Genomic DNA, 16,698 nt, shown 5'->3' with positions numbered 1-16,698 from the left:
GTGGGACATTTTGAGTTATAATCTTACTAAGGATGAGACTTCTTTATTGCAAAGGGGGCTTTCATGTATTGCAGCGAGATGTGCCAGTGTTACTGTTTTGGTTATAGATATTCATATGCTTTCAAGGAATGTTATGTTGAAAATGTTATTTGCTGAGAATGATAGTGATGCAAGCTCCTTTAAAAAACTAAGCTCTTGTATCCCTCCCTTACATCCTTTATTAGAAACATTTAACAAAACCTGTGAAGGTGATTTCTTGAAACTAGGTTACATATCTAAACAAGATAAGAATTTTTATAACTTGACCATGAATAATCAGAAAGCTTTAAAGTAGTTGCATATGAATGATAGTATTACAATTAGACCAGCAGATAAAGGTATGCCTATAATCATAATAAATAGATCAGATTATGAACATATGATGATTAATATGCTGAATGAGAGAGAAGTCTATGCTCCTTTAGTGAACATACAGTTAAATGGATTAGTTTGCAAATTTCATGCTAATTTATATGATAACCTGCTTTGCAGAGAAAAGATTTGGATTCATATAACTATTTTTTGGTTGATATATACTGTGCTTACTTTTAGGGGCCATCCTTAGATACACAAGGATTTGTATAATCTACCACTTAGACCTAGTAGAGTGTGGCTTACTGTGCCAGTCTTGATATACATAGAAAAATAGTTAAGACCTTTGGTATATGGTAAGCCAGCCATCTAGACAGACACCCAACATTTCTTGATTATACTGTCTAATTATGTTTTTTTCTGATGCATATATATCCAATAGCATTTTTGTCACCTTAGATGTAACATCTTTATTTACTAAGATCCCTAATGATAGTGGATTTGAATATGTCAGACAGTTTTTTTAGCCTCTCACTCTATGCCACCAAAGAAAATCACATTATACTGCATGTTGTTAGAACTGATTCTTAATAATAATGTATTTTTCTATGACAGCAATTATTATCTACAGAAGACAGGAGTAGCAATGGGTAATCCATGTGCTGACTCCTATGTAAATATTGTCATGGCCCAATGGGAAAAGACATATATTTTATCCAACGACAAGTATTCTAAATTCATCCCTTATTACAAAATATCTGTTGATGATATTTTCCTCTTGTGGAAAGGGACAGTGACTGAATTAACTGATTTTTTGACCTATATCAATTCCACCACACAGTTTTTACAATTTGCTGATAAATAGCCAACAGACAAAATAGAGATTTTGGATGCGTTGATCAGTAATGAAAGGGGGGGGGGGGCTCTATTGTGATGGAAATATATATACATTATTGTATGAAAAACAATTTTTTATATAGACATTGTATGCATCCTTCTTATGTATATAAGAACATTGTGAAAGTACAAGGCTTGAGGATATCTAGATTGACTAGTAAAATTGAAACATGTGAAGAAGCATTAAAGAGTTTAGAGAAAGATCTTTTGGAGAGAGGTTATAGACCTTATGACTGTAACCCATTATTTGATGGGACTTATATAGACAGAGATGGGAAAGGTAAAACATTTTTTAGAGATAGGAGATCCATTCCTTGTAATGATAAAATGATGAAGTATCAGAGAACTAAAGGCTCAAGGATTATTATTCCATATACATGAAATAATAAAGCCATTTGTGAAGTTATACACAAACATTTGTATAGTTTAGTTACTGATGATAAAATAATCCACAAGAAAACCAAAACAAATAAACTGATAAAGTGACGAACCAGGTCACAATAAGAGCAATGCCTCTTCAAAACTCAAGTTTGCAATTTATTATACCAAAAAATAAAAGTGACCGTTAAAAACAAATACACGCTTTCGGCAAGTAAAATAACCTGCCTTCATCAGACAAAAGTTTTAAACCACCGTCCAATATCAGTATTTATAGGGACATCACATTACAGGTCTCCAATCAGTTTAAAATGCATTCAATTACTTTTGCGTTGTCTAGGGAACCTTAAGGTGCTACGCTACTCACAATTAGATAGTCTATTTAGACCAACATATTAAGCTTCAGCCAGAACTACTACCTTGTTAAAAATTATATATATAAAAAAGCACATCTTGACAAAGAATGTAATTCCCAAATAGAAATGTTGTCATAATGATGCTCTGGCAAATACGAACCAGAGCTCATATTTTTCCTGGTATTAATGAAATGTTATCTATAAAGCCAGTTTTAAAGTTATTAACATGTAACAGATAAAATATACCTTTAACAGTTAGGGTAATTGTACTCCCATAGATGTAGTGATTTTAAACTGTTTTTTATATTTATATTTATTATTATTTTTATTTATTACTTCTTATTGAAGCTTTATATATTTATTGTATCTCATGCAATTTTTAATATGTATAATTAGGACATTATGACAACATTTCTATTTGGGAATTACATTCTTTGTCAAGATGTGCTTTTTTATATATATAATTTTTAACAAGGTAATAGTTCTGGCTGAAGCTTAATATGTTGGTCTAAATAGACTATCTAATTGTGAGTAGCGTAGCACCATAAGGTTCTCTAGACAACACAAAAGTAATTGAATGCATTTTAAACTGATTGGAGACCTGTAATGTGATGTCCCTATAAATACTGATATTGGATGGTGGTTTAAAACTTTTGTCTGATGAAGGCAGGTTATTTTACTTGCCGAAAGCGTGTATTTGTTTTTAACGCTCACTTTTATTTTTTGGTATAATAAACTGCAAACTTGAGTTTTGAAGAGGCATTGCTCTTATTGTGACCTGGTTCGTCACTTTATCAGTTTATTAGTTACTGATGATAAGCTGAAAAAAATAGTGGGTGAAGCCCCTAGTTTTATATACAGGAAGAGCATGTCTCTTACAAAAAGTCTCCATTATGAGAAGGACCACATTACCAGGATAGAATCACAGAGACATGGTACTTTTGCATGTGGGCACTGCAAATTTTGTTCTTATATGGCTAATGATTATAAGTGTATCCTTCTTACCATGAAGAAAAATTGTTTGAGTTTTTTCATTATGCAGATTGTAGAATGAAGGATGTTATTTATTTAACTTATTATGAGGCATGCACTGCATCTTATGTTGGAATGACCAAATGTACACTAAGAGAAAGGGTGAGAGAACACCTATATGCCATAGAAAAAGGAGATGGTACAAATGCATTGGCAGAACATGTTTCTAGAAATTATTCTAGGCATAAATTCCATATTATGATGACAGAACTCATTTATAGGACTCATAGGTTAGGCAATATTAGGAACATCACAGAACATGCTGAGGCTAAATGGATAATTAGATTACAAGCAGACATATCCCATGGACTAAATAATAATGTTTTGTTAAAGCCTTTTCTTTTTAATAGACCTTTATTTCATTGATACATATCAATATTATTGGATATGAATGCAAGAAATAGCAATTATGAGGGGTCAGATAAATAATTTTATAGGAAATTGTCTGTATAATATAGTAAAGTATAGTATACTGAATTTATTAACTTGATTCGATAGTGTAAGCGAGGCACCATCTATAAACAAATATTCTAAATTAATTTACCAATGATGCTAGCTAAGATCATTTAGGAACTCTGCAGTTGACCAATTTTTCAGACAACAGTAGTCATATGCTTTTATTTATTATGTAGAATATTTATTTAATATCCTTTTTGGAGGATGGAATTCATGTACTGGAAATAGCTTGATTATTTCTGTGTACCACCAGATACTTAATTTTATTTATGAAATTTTATTGCAGTAAGGGCATCATTTTTATTAGACAGTGTAGGGGAAAGATTTAAGTGATAAGAAATGCTCACCAACTCTTCAAATGATTTATGAACATCATTGCTTCACGCAGATGGTATAAAGATAGCTATAACTGTAACTATAATAATGAATCAAAAGTATAAGATTGTGGCTTTGTATTTCATAATCTAGATATGTTGCACTTAAATAGTGATTGCAGCTTAAACCTGAGAAGAGTTACAAATTGACTTCACCTTCCCTTTCCTTTTCACTGCACGCACTGTATTTTGGATTTACCATCCTCCATAGTGAACACAAGATATATTTATGTTAGATAGAGTTACTTGTAACTAGAATTTAGATGAATAAATCACAAGGTAGAAGTAAAAGAATATTGTGAGAGCTTAAAAGTAAAATGTGTTATTTTATCTATACATATTTTTTGTCCTGATTTATGTTGTGATCTCATTTATTTTGTTTTGTATCTATCTATCTATATATATATATATATATATATATATATAGAGAGAGAGAGAGAGACAGAGAGATGGTATTTTTACAAAAAATTTATATTTCTATAGTAAAAGTTGGCTCAAATAATTTGTTGCCACCTACAGGTCATGGTTTGTTACACTTCGTATTTTGAGCTTAAGCATGTTTATGATCATTCTTTGTTTTGGATTGATTAAATATATGGTGCAAATTCCAGACATTTTATGGTATATAACTACGATACATTATAACTAATGTCTGATATGTATGTTTTATATATTACAGTGCTTATATTAATAGATTCAAAAGTTAGTGTTGCTTATGCTTTTGCATGACTGTATGTTTACATATTATGGTGGTTTGAATTTTGTTTTATTTTGGTCGGCCTTAGACATGTTATATATTTAAAGGCAATATTGCCATTGCAAGATTTAGTTATGAACTTGGCGATTGTTTACAGAACATATCGAATGATACTGGACTAAATTTTCTGTAAATCCATGGCTTGGGTTTTATCTGTGTGAAAGATCAGTGTCAGATAGATTTTATTTAAAAACTTTTTGTATAAATACATTTTTTATGTTTATATAATATAGTGACTTTTAATTTTGCTTTGGTTACTTTATAGTATGCTTTATGAACAGAAGTTTTATTGTCACTGATTAAATTGGTCACATTCTCAGTAACTGCTCTTTGCAAACATTATATAAACATTAGATACAGTGTTTTTTTAGACAATATATTTAAAGGCAATATTGCCATTGCAAGATTTAGTTATGAACTTGGCGATTGTTTTCTGAACATATCGAATGATACTGGACTAAATTTTCTGTAAATCCATGGCTTGGGTTTTAACTATGTGAAAGATCAGTCTCAAATAAATTTTATTTAAGAACTTTTTGTATAAATACATTTTTTATGTTTATATAATATAGTGGGCCGGATTCACGATGGCTTGCACGGAGTCTACGAGTAGAGTAAGACTCCATGCAGCCATCATGTCCGATGAGCTATCCAGGAATAGCCTGTAGGGGCGTGTAGGAGAGCTCCTAAAATGTCTCCTACATGGACAGGGCTGGGATATGCAAATTACCTCACTTGCAGCCGAAAGGTATGCAAATGAGGTAAATTTGCGATCCAGGAAGCACAAACCTGTCCGAGTAAGAGACGTGTTAGCTGCAGAAATGTACTCAGTTGACAACTGAGTACCATTCTGCAAATAGCACAATAGAGCCTTGTCAGCTCCAAATAAAGGTTGCATATGGTTGAGGAAGCATGCCAATGGCCAAATATATGGCCACTGGAAAGTTTCCCAGATGCAAATTTAAAATAAAAATAATTTTTTTTTCGGCGATTTCCAATGTTTAAGCATAGCACAGCACCGCGCAAATGGGGTGTGCTATAAAAATCATAAAATAAGACAATAAAAGCCACAAACGTGGAATTTATGAAAATTGTTAAATGACAATGTAAGGGAATAGCAGGCTGAAGACAACATGGCCACCGAGTAGGGGTTGCTAAGGGGAGAAGCCCAGTCTAAGACATGTAACCAAGCATTAGTAGGCAATCCTATGTAAATGAGTGTTAGGATAGTGAATCGCACTTTTACATAGAAAATGAGCACAGTCAGTGGAGTGTAGGAGTAGGATATGGGGAGGAACAGAGTAGGAGATAGGTCACATCACAAGGGGGGGTATGTATAAAAGTAGTGAAGCTCATTGGAGCACAGTGGCATGTGTTAGCTGTCAGTTAGACATCATGGAAAGAGGTGTGTCAACAGGTAGGCCAGGGAAAGCCAAGAAATGGAAGGTGTATACTGTGGATAACACCAAAGTTTCTTGCTGAGCGGGTATGCATGCATGTGAGTGCCTGTACACTCGAGTAAGACATAGTGCGCTCGTGGAAGCGGGAGTGCTAGCGTGTAAGCTGGAGTAAGCATGTATAAGGCTGTTGGAAGACCTGTAAGCATGTTTGCACTGGTGTGCGCACGTTTTAACCCGAAAAAGCAAGTTTTAGCCCGTCTAAGCATGTGTGTGCGCGTGTGAGCTGCTGTGAGTGTGTTTCCGCTTGTATGCGCGTCGCTCCCCCCGAGGAAACAGAAAGGAAAAAGGAAGCACAACAAATAGTAGGAAGCTACCAGGGAATACTAGTAGAGCTAGCAGGTGCAAACAATCAGAATCAGGGAATTACAAAGGCAGAACACTAGCCCAGCCCAGCACTTAAAACTCTGCAAACAACAGTGCAGTTTGTTTCTCTCAAGAGACACTGCAACACTGGAGTAAGCTACTAGAAGTGAAAACTGAAAAATCTACACTCAGACAAAAAATGCTAGGGGCTACCATTGCTGTTATAAGGCAACATATGCAACATGTTGAGGGTGGAGACATTGCAAATGCTGCTGGACAATCCACAATGAGGAGACGGAGAAGAGTGTACAGGCCCAGGGTCACCTACCAGGGGTTACATGAGCTGGAGATAGTGGAGCGCTATAGAGTGGACAGAGACCTCCTGCAGCAAACTGTTGAGCTGTGCAGGCCACACCTCACACACAGAACCAACAGAGGGGAACCCATCCCAGTGGAAACCAAGGTATGTGTTGGCCTAAGAATACTAGCAACAGGTACCTTTCAGAGACCAACTGGTGATATGATGGGCATATCACAGGGATCAGCATCCAGGGTACTGCACCAGTTCCTGGATGCTATGTCAGCACATGTCGGTGATCATGTATATTTCCCCAATTCCCGTGAGATATTGGCCAGCAATATGCGTCTCTTCCAGCAAATAACAGAATACACTGAGGTAGTGGGTGCAATAGACTGCATGCATATACGCATCAAAGCACCAGCTGGTGAGCAGGGTAGGGCCTACATTAACCGCAAGGGCTTCCCCTCCATCAACTGACAGGTCATGTGTGATGCCCAGGGCATAATATTGAATGTGTGTGCTGGCTGCCCTGGAAGCTACCATGATTCCCATAGCTGGCATCTGACGCAGCTGTACCAGACATTTGCCAATGGGGACATCCCACATGGTCACTTAGTGGGTGATGCTGGCTATGCACTGGAGCCATGGCTGATGACACCCATCAGAAATGCACACACACCTGAACAGGAACGCCATAATGAGGCACACGCACAAACACGAAATGTAATTGAGCGTGTGTTTGGGTTGATCAAGTCACGGTTCCGGTGCCTGGACACATCTGATGGAGCCTTGCAATACTCACCAACTACATGTACCCAAATTGTCATAGTATGTGCTATGCTACATAATATGATTCTGCGAAAACAACTGCAGCAGGACCAGCACAGGCCTGGGCCAAACAGCCCTGTACCAGTGCCAAGGCCATCACAGGCAGAGCCTGACTCAGAGGAGGAACAACCTGAGCCTGCCCCAGTAGGCAGAAGGAGGCGTGCCCAGTATGCCTTGGTGAAGAGGCAATGCATAGCACATACACTGGCTCAGTAGTAACCCTGGAAATAATACCTCTCTCTGACTCGCACATATAGTAAAAGGGATGCCTAACTTGACACTACCTGTTTCCAAACATGTATAGGACGTGCAGTATGTGCATCTGACATAGGCAGCCCTGCAGCACCAGCTGTCGCTTGATTGCCATGTGTTAAGCAATGTAAGGTAGTGCTAAACAGCATTTACCACCATGTAGTATATGCAAACTTGATGACCTTGAGTATCATCCTACCCTCACCAAACATGAGGCCACAATATGAAGACAAGATGATCAATTACAACAATTGGCTTAAGTATTGGTGTCACTGAAAGGGGATACAATGTCTGTCAGCCCAGGATGACATGCTCGATAAGACATGATGCTATCACCTGTGGCCTTTTGGATATTGCCAAAGGCTCTTGTCACCCCTATAGTGCCTTTTTTAGGTAAGGCTCAAAACACAAACCCACCTCCATAGTTATCACAAGGGATAAGAAACTATAAGTAATGCTACTCAATGCCAGAAGTCTAAACTGCAAGATGCATGCACTCCAAACTCTCCTCAGCATGGAGAATGCTGATATCTGTGCAGTAACAGAAACTTGGTTCAAAGCTCCCGAGAGCACCCTAGCATTAACAGGTTACACCTCATACCATGCTTTACAGCTGCAAAACATGGAAAAAACTACAAAAGGAGGGTGAGTATCAATATTTTTCAAAGATACCCACACCCCCAGGTTGGTGACACAGCTTGAAGCATCGGAGACTATCCATGTGCAACTAACAGTGGCTAAAACAGCCTTCCAGTTCATAGCCTGCTACAGACCACCCTCCTAAACCCAGGAACCATACTTGGCCGACTGGGGAACACATGAAAATATGAAGGTCTCCCCAAACACCATTATATTGGGTGACTTCAACTACCCAAACATAGACTGGGAGCATTACGCTAGCCCCAACACCCTAGCCCAAAGGTTCCCAGAATTTATAAACCAAAATGATATGGAACAACTTACTACCACTCCCACAACAGGGGAAAACATACTGGACCTGATCATCACCAACATCTGGACTCTATGCCCAAGACCAGAAGTGTATCCCTCACTGGTAAGATCAGACCACAGAGTAATCTCACTGGATATTCACATCCTGATCCCAGCCCATGGCCAGAAAAACAGTGAAAATGATTCACTAAAGCAAATGTCACACTCCTCAAAACTGAGGTGGAATCCTTCATAGCCCGTGTGCCTGTGGAAAATATGGCCCCGACCTCATAACCCTTTACAAATGCATTCGATGAATACCTTCAGAATGCATGGATCATGCAATCCCAAATAAAACCAAGACCCAGTCCTACAAAGCCAGGCATCCTGTCCGGTGGACCCCAGCCATAAACAAACCATACAATACAAGGAGGAAGCTACTATATGATAGATCAAAATCCCAAAAAGGGAAGACATCTCTGATCAGTATTATCGAAAAACACGGCCACACATAAGATCATCTAAGGCCATCTTTGAGATAAAAATTGTATGGGACACCAAGGATAATCACAAGGCATTCTTTACTTATGGTAGGAACCTGTGTGTGAATCCCCAGATATGCTCAGAAGTAGTCCAAAATGACAAACAATACACCAAACCCACAGACTTTGCCAACATCTGAGCTGACAGGTTCAGTGCAAACCCCCCCCCCCACCAAAAGGGAAAATATCTATCCCAGCAGAGTGCTGGCCCCCTGACATTGCAGATGCTCAGGTAACAGCCAGCCTCTCCAAAGCAAAACACACAGCATCAATGGGACCAGACGGTGTCCTGGGCTGTGTCCAACATGAACCCCAAGAAGAATTGAACACAAACATAAAACCACTGCTCAATCTCAGCCTTACCACATGATATGTATCCAAAGAGCAGTGTACAGCAACAGTGGTCCCTCTCCACAAATGTGATGCTTCAATGGATACTGCAAACTATCGCGCCAGAAGCCTGACTAGCTTGGTCTGCAAAGCTATGGAAAGGATCATCATGGACCTCAGAAATAAACATATTGGGGAATTACAGACACTGGCTCCTACCCAGTTTGTCTTTGTTAAGGGAAGATCCTGCCTCTTAAACCTGGTTGAGTCATTTGAAATAGTCACCAAGGCCATTGACGAGGGGAAGGTGGTCCACACAGCCTACCTGGACCTCATAAAAGCCTTCCATACAGTACCCCACTTGGTCATCATAGATAACATCCCCAGCTTCACTATAAACCCCTATGTGACTAGATGGGTTGCAATCTGGCTCAAGGACAGAACCCACATGGTCAGAAATGCTGGAGCCATGTCAGACCCCAAACCAGCTACAAGTGGCATCCCACAAGGCTCAGTCCTGGGACCTCCCTTGTTTGGTATATAATTCTCAGAGGTACAGGCCAACACAGAAGGACTGTTGGTGAACAAGTTTGCAGATGGCTGCAAACTGGGCGCCATAATCGACCCTCCAGCTGACACAAGCATCCTACAAAAGGGCCTCATAGAAACAGACAACTGGTGCCAGAGCCATGTCCTCAAGCTAAACGCAAAACAGTGTATAGTCCTCCCCTTTGTCAAAAACTAAGTGCCCACAAATTAACACATAGGTGGTAACCCATTAAGTATGGAAGAAGTGATAAGGGACCTGGGGACCCAAGCTGATAGCAATCTCTCATTCGATAACCACGTGGCCAAAGTGTTTAGAAAAACATTTCATATAGCCCACCTAATCATGAAGGTATTCACATCTACATCAGGGGAGGTCATCGTGCCTCTTAACTCATCCTTCATCAGGCCCTTAATTGAGTACAATGCCCCTTGTGGGATGTACCTTATCAGACACCTGCAGCAGCTGGAAAGACCACAAAAGTACCTTACCAGGAGGATCAAAGGGCTCAAACATATGCCATTCGCTGCCCAGTTAAAGAAACTGCAGCTCCACTCAGTGGCATACTGCCTGCCCAGAGGCAATCTGTGTCTGATGTATAAAGCCATGTCAAACCTGGAATCAATGGACATGCTGCACCTTGGAAAATCTGAATCCCATCAAGCTACATGCTTGAGAGACCTGAACCTCAGGACTGAAATAAATAGGACATGCTGGAGTGACAGATTCATAACCCAGAGGCTCCCCCCACTCTTGAGTAAACCCCTCCTCCAGGTTAGCCAGAGTCCCTCATTGACTCTCTTCAAGAGGAATCTTGATGAGTGGATGGGAGATTGTAGGTTTACCCTGGGTATCACTTCTATGTCACTGTTAGACAGAGGCACAGTATACTAACCTTGAAAAATGTTATGGCAAACTCCACTTAAAATGTGTGTTGAAAGCCAAACACACTCTGGCTAGGATTATAAATGCCCTAGGGCAGATAGCCTAGTATGAACCTATGAACAGAATCACACACACCAACTAGTACAACTGTGGTCAATGTGGAGTAATGTTTGGCAATGTCTACCCAAGTTGGTGAATACACAGCAATGTCGTGTGGGGGTGTGTATGTATGCAATTCTCTGTGAAAGGAATAGCCTTTTTGAAGACTGGAATAACACACTAAAAAGACTGGGATAACACACTAAAAGATGTACATTCCTCTTTAGAAAGACTGATGATGTCAGCACCCTATAAATACAGCAGGAGAAGGGAAATCATCCAGTAATGCGAATAGCGCGCTGTGCGAATGCATCTCTCTTTCAAGTATCATAACATAGTTAGGTAGGGGTTTGAATCCTTTTTGAAGACTGGGATAACACACTTAAAGATGTACATTCCTTTTTGGAAAGACTGATGATGTCAGCACCCTATAAATACAGTAGAAGAAGGGGAATCATCCAGTAATGTGAATAGTGTGCTGCGCTAATGCGTCTCTCTCAAGTATCATAGCATAGTTATGTAGGGGTTTGAATCCTACGAATGCCATATGTCCATTTATCACACAGTTTGTCAATGTGTTGTGTGTTTTGCTTTTATTATTGTATGACATATTATTATAACAGTCATTTCAATGCACACAGCAGGTATGTGTGTGCCACATGCAGATATGTACCTGTGACCTTTAATAGTTCCTATGTGTGAAGCCTGCCCCATATGAATACAGTTGTTACTTTTGATGTCAGCACCCTATAAATACAGCAGGAGAAGGGAAATCATCTAGTAATGCGAATAGAGCACTGTGTTAATGCCTCTTTCTCAAGTATCATAACATAGTTAGATAGGGGTTTGAATTCTACAAACGCCATGTGTGTATTTGTCAATGTGTTGTGTGTTTTGCTTTTATTATTGTATGACATATTATTATAACAGTAATTTCAATGCACACAGCAGGTATGTGTGTGCCACATGCAGATATGTACCTGTGACCTTTAATAGTTCCTGTGTGTGAAGCCTGCCCCATATGAATACAGTTGTTACCTTTGATGCCAGCACCCTATAAATACAGCAGGAGAAGAGAGATCATCTAGTAACATGAATAGCACACTGCGCTAATGCGTTTCTTTCTAATATCATAGTATAGTTAGGTAGGGGTTTGAATCCTACGCATTCCCTGTATGAGTTTGTCAATGTGTTTTGCTTTTATTATTGTATGACATATTATTATAACAGTAATTTCAATGCACACAGCAGGTATGTGTGTGCCACATACAGATATGTACATGTGACCTTTAATAGTTTCTATGTGTGAAGCCTGCCCCATATGAATACAGTTGTTACCTTTGCCAGCATGTGCCGCAGCTTACCAGACCTTAGGCCATACATGTATGTTGGCGACAATGCAGGCTACTGCATTGATCTGTGTCCTAGGCCAACCATGTGACACACACCCATGAAAGCTTTTATAGATTAATGCAGGTGAGGGTTCATGTCTGGAGTATATGTCAGACATGTTAAAACACAGCAAAGTCTGTGAGTGATGGACACCCAGTGTAGGTGTATGGCAACTGTTGCCGATATGCATACAGACACCTTCTTGCATAGGTGATACACCGAGGGACTGCAGAATACCTTTGGAAATGTGAATATCACAGGAAAGACAAGATAACACTTGTCTACATGTACACACCATTACCCATTCTACATGATGGGTGCTACCACCTACTTGTTACTGTTGGAATACTATGTTAACTGCATGCCGATGCCAATGCCACAGTTGCTTTACAGCAATACAGCATGGCTTGGACAACGGGTATCTGTCCGTATGATACCCTTGTGGTGGTTAGGTGTGTCATGTGTAGAATGCATTGTAGGCCACTGTATGCATTTACAGTCATAGATGGACATATCCGTAGTGTGTTGGCATGTACATGAGACTGCTATATGCCAAAGAGTATTGTTCCCAGGGATGTGTGGGGCTCAGTAAGAATGGCTACTGGTATAGTGTAGTACTGCAGGGATATCACTGACACCTGGTTCCTACATCTGTGTATCAGTTGAGGAGACACCATGTAATGACCACTGAATGTCAGGCTATGTAAGATGTGTATACTACCAGAAGGCAGACCATTGACATTTGGAAACCGTATCACCCACAGCATACTGTCAAACCATGTCATGTTCCATGCTAACCATGTTCACAAATGTACACCTGCAACTCAATGCTGCAAACATCACACATGTACTGTCCACACCCCAACACATGCAGGCACAGGTACACACAACAGCCATGTGGCACATGTGCAGACAGTACACTTTGGGAATTAACACTGGTGTATACAAAACTGCAATGATAAACATAGGTAATGCATCATGTATGCTCGAATATACCCACAACAATATCATTACACTGTACTGTTAACAACATGATAATATTACTACAGTGCTATGTAGTCATCCTGTGCATCAGCACCATGCTACCCTGTTCCTGCATCAATGTTACAGATGGCAGGAGGTGGCACAGTTTCATCATATGCACAGGGTGTGTACTTGGTTTGCCAGAGTCTGCCATTGACACATCCAATTGACATGTATGTGTGTGTGTGCATTAGTGAGGGACAACAGTACAACATGGGGCAATGTTGCTGCAATGTGTGTGTGTATGTGTTAGCCCTAGGTGTTAGCATTATGTGTGTGTGTGTATGCATGCACACAGTTCCACCACCTGGCTGCCATATACAGGTGTTTGTGGACAGCCACAGACTGTACCTGCCAGGTCATACAGATCACTGTCTCTGGCCACGGACACGGTACCTGTGCCTGGCAGGGGTGCTACGGATAGTATCAGGTACTAAGCCAGACTGGGTACTGTCATCAGAAGCAGTGAGTTGTTGACTTGTCACATGTCCCTGCTGGGACTGTCCAGAGCCATGTGCACGTGATCTTCTCGGACGGTCTAATGACAGCACCGACCCAGCATTACTGGGGCTGGTACTGGCACTATGGGAATGGCTGCGGGTTTGTTGTCGTCCGTGATGACTGCCAGCTGATAATGTTGCTGGCATACATCCACGTCGATGCCTCAACCGTCCTGCACTGTCCTGGCTCCTGGACATGTAGTTGTGGAAGAGATCTAATGTGTCCCCCCAACGTCTATCAATGACCTCGCTGATGTTACGGATGGCAGACGCAATGTCACGCATAGTGTCATTCATAGCGGTGCGATGTGCTCTAAGCTCACTCAGACCCTGTCTGGTGTACCGTTCCGTATGTGCCTGTGCCTGCATTACAGTCCGGAACATAGCTAAGGTTGAAAGACCTCTGTGGGCACATCTGACAGGGGCAGTACGACCACAGATGCTCCCACGAGAACCCCTGGACATCTGCCTGTGTGGTACCATGTCAGGAATCTGGCCATGGCTGCTGTGAGGGGATGCATGTGCCAATGATACTACACTACCCTGGTCAATGCCCACTGTATGCTGTCCCTCACCTAAGGACATTGGTGACAATGGATGTATCGGCAGGATGACTGTGCGCATTGATGGGGTTGACTGCTGTGTAGTGTCAATTGGCTGACCAACGACAGACCCTGTCACACCTTCCTGTGCCATTACACATGTATCATCATAATCATTATCCCCAGCAGTGTCTTCAGGTTCCCTGCTGCACTCCACCAGAGCAACATCAGAACCTGTGAAAGGAAGATAGGAAACACAGTTTACAAATGTGTACACGATATTAGCACACAGGTGCACATGCACACATGCACACAGGCACACAGGCACACATGCACACAGGCGCACATGCACACATGCACCCAGGTGCACATGCACACATGCACACATACACACAGGCGCACATGCACACATGCACATGCACACAGGCGCACATGCACACATGCACACAGGCGCACATGCACACAGGCGCACATGCACACATGCACACAGGCACACATGCACACATGCACACAGATGCACATGCACACATGCACACAGGCGCACATGCACACAGGCGCACAGGCACACAGGCACACAAGCACACAGGCACACAAGCACACTCCTCAGTAAAGCAGATACAAACACAGACACACCTGCAATCCAACACATACACAATACTGTTTTAGGGTGGGTGACAGTATCACAATTAAAAACATCACTGCACACGTGTCAGCATGCAGATTATGTGTTGCACAGGAACATGCAGTGCAAGTGTAGACAGCCCTTGTTAATAACAGTATATGTGTACTTGATGCTTGTGTGTAGTTGTTCAGTGATTGTCTCCACCCTGGGACACAATGTGTACAAGGACATAACAATGTTGTGCAAGTGTTAAAAGCTGTGGGTGCATATATTTGCACACACACACACACACACACACACACACACACACACACACACAAAACACATGATGGTGCTATGCAATGACTGCTATGTGTACTTTTGTGGTCGGCGGAACTGGATGTGGTGTAGTAACGTGAGCCATGATCAACATGCTTCTTGTGGTCAGTCAACAATAATAATGTGTTCCAGACAGGCAGCTAGCATGCTGTACCTGACGTGCAGTAACATGACTACATCCACAATTACACAGCCACTTGTTACATGGGTTTGTAAGGTGTCCAATAGTGAGCATTGTCTAACATGAATGTATTATTTGTTCAAGTCTGTTGCACAAAGACATGATAGGCCTCTACCCCTCAGGTATATTATGTCTGCTGCGTAGATGATAAGTGGGATACTGAAGGGTGGCCATACAGCAGGTGTCATAATTGGACATGTGTAACAGGCTAAGGTGTAGTGTGTATGCCAAACATGTGTGTGTTGTGTACATGTGTATCAGGTATGCCTATACAATGTCCAGTACTGTGTTACCGCACATGTGTGTCATGCTCTGTGTATTGCATGTGAGTGAGGCAGCTGTTGAGAATAATGGGATATGCATAGTCTCACAGCAAACATGCACAGCATGCATTATGCGTAGGTGTGTTACATGTGCACAGACTACACCTCCATATGACATGCACATGTCATTAGCAATAGTATTGTTATTACACACTCACCAGCATGGATTGGCTGCCTTGCTGTCACTCCAGAGGGACCTGCAAAAATATGACAGTGGTTGCCAGTGGCCACAACTGTGCCATTGATACTGTGAGTATGATAAAGTACAGTAGTACAACAGGTGGCTTTCACAGGTGTACAGATTATGCTCAGAATATCAATCTTGCAGAAGAATAGGCAGGTTAACAGCTACACAAACAGTACACATCTCACACATGCATAAACTACCAGTACAGAGAACAGTCAACTACAGATATGGCATGTTACCTGCATGCTCCATTTCAACATGTTGGGTGGCTCCGGCCTTCATGATGACACATGTTTGTGGATGTTGCTGTTGTTGGCCTGGAGCCACAGCACTTAGGAGGTGCTCCTCCACACTGTTGAGGGGGGGGGGGTGGATAGGTACGCCACCACCTGTGGCAAGCTGTTGTCTGTGTTTATCAGATGTACGCTGCCGAACATGTCTAATTAAATCACTGCAGTGATGGCGTACCTGCTCATATGTCCGGTTATGCATGCAAATGTCATTTATGAGATGGACAAGATCTTGTCACAGT

This window comes from Protopterus annectens, chromosome 2.part1, assembly GCF_019279795.1.
Source record: "Protopterus annectens isolate FY-2018-M chromosome 2.part1, PAN1.0, whole genome shotgun sequence".
Classification (NCBI taxonomy): Eukaryota; Metazoa; Chordata; order Ceratodontiformes; family Protopteridae; genus Protopterus; species Protopterus annectens.
Note: the sequence above shows the minus strand (reverse complement) of the source record.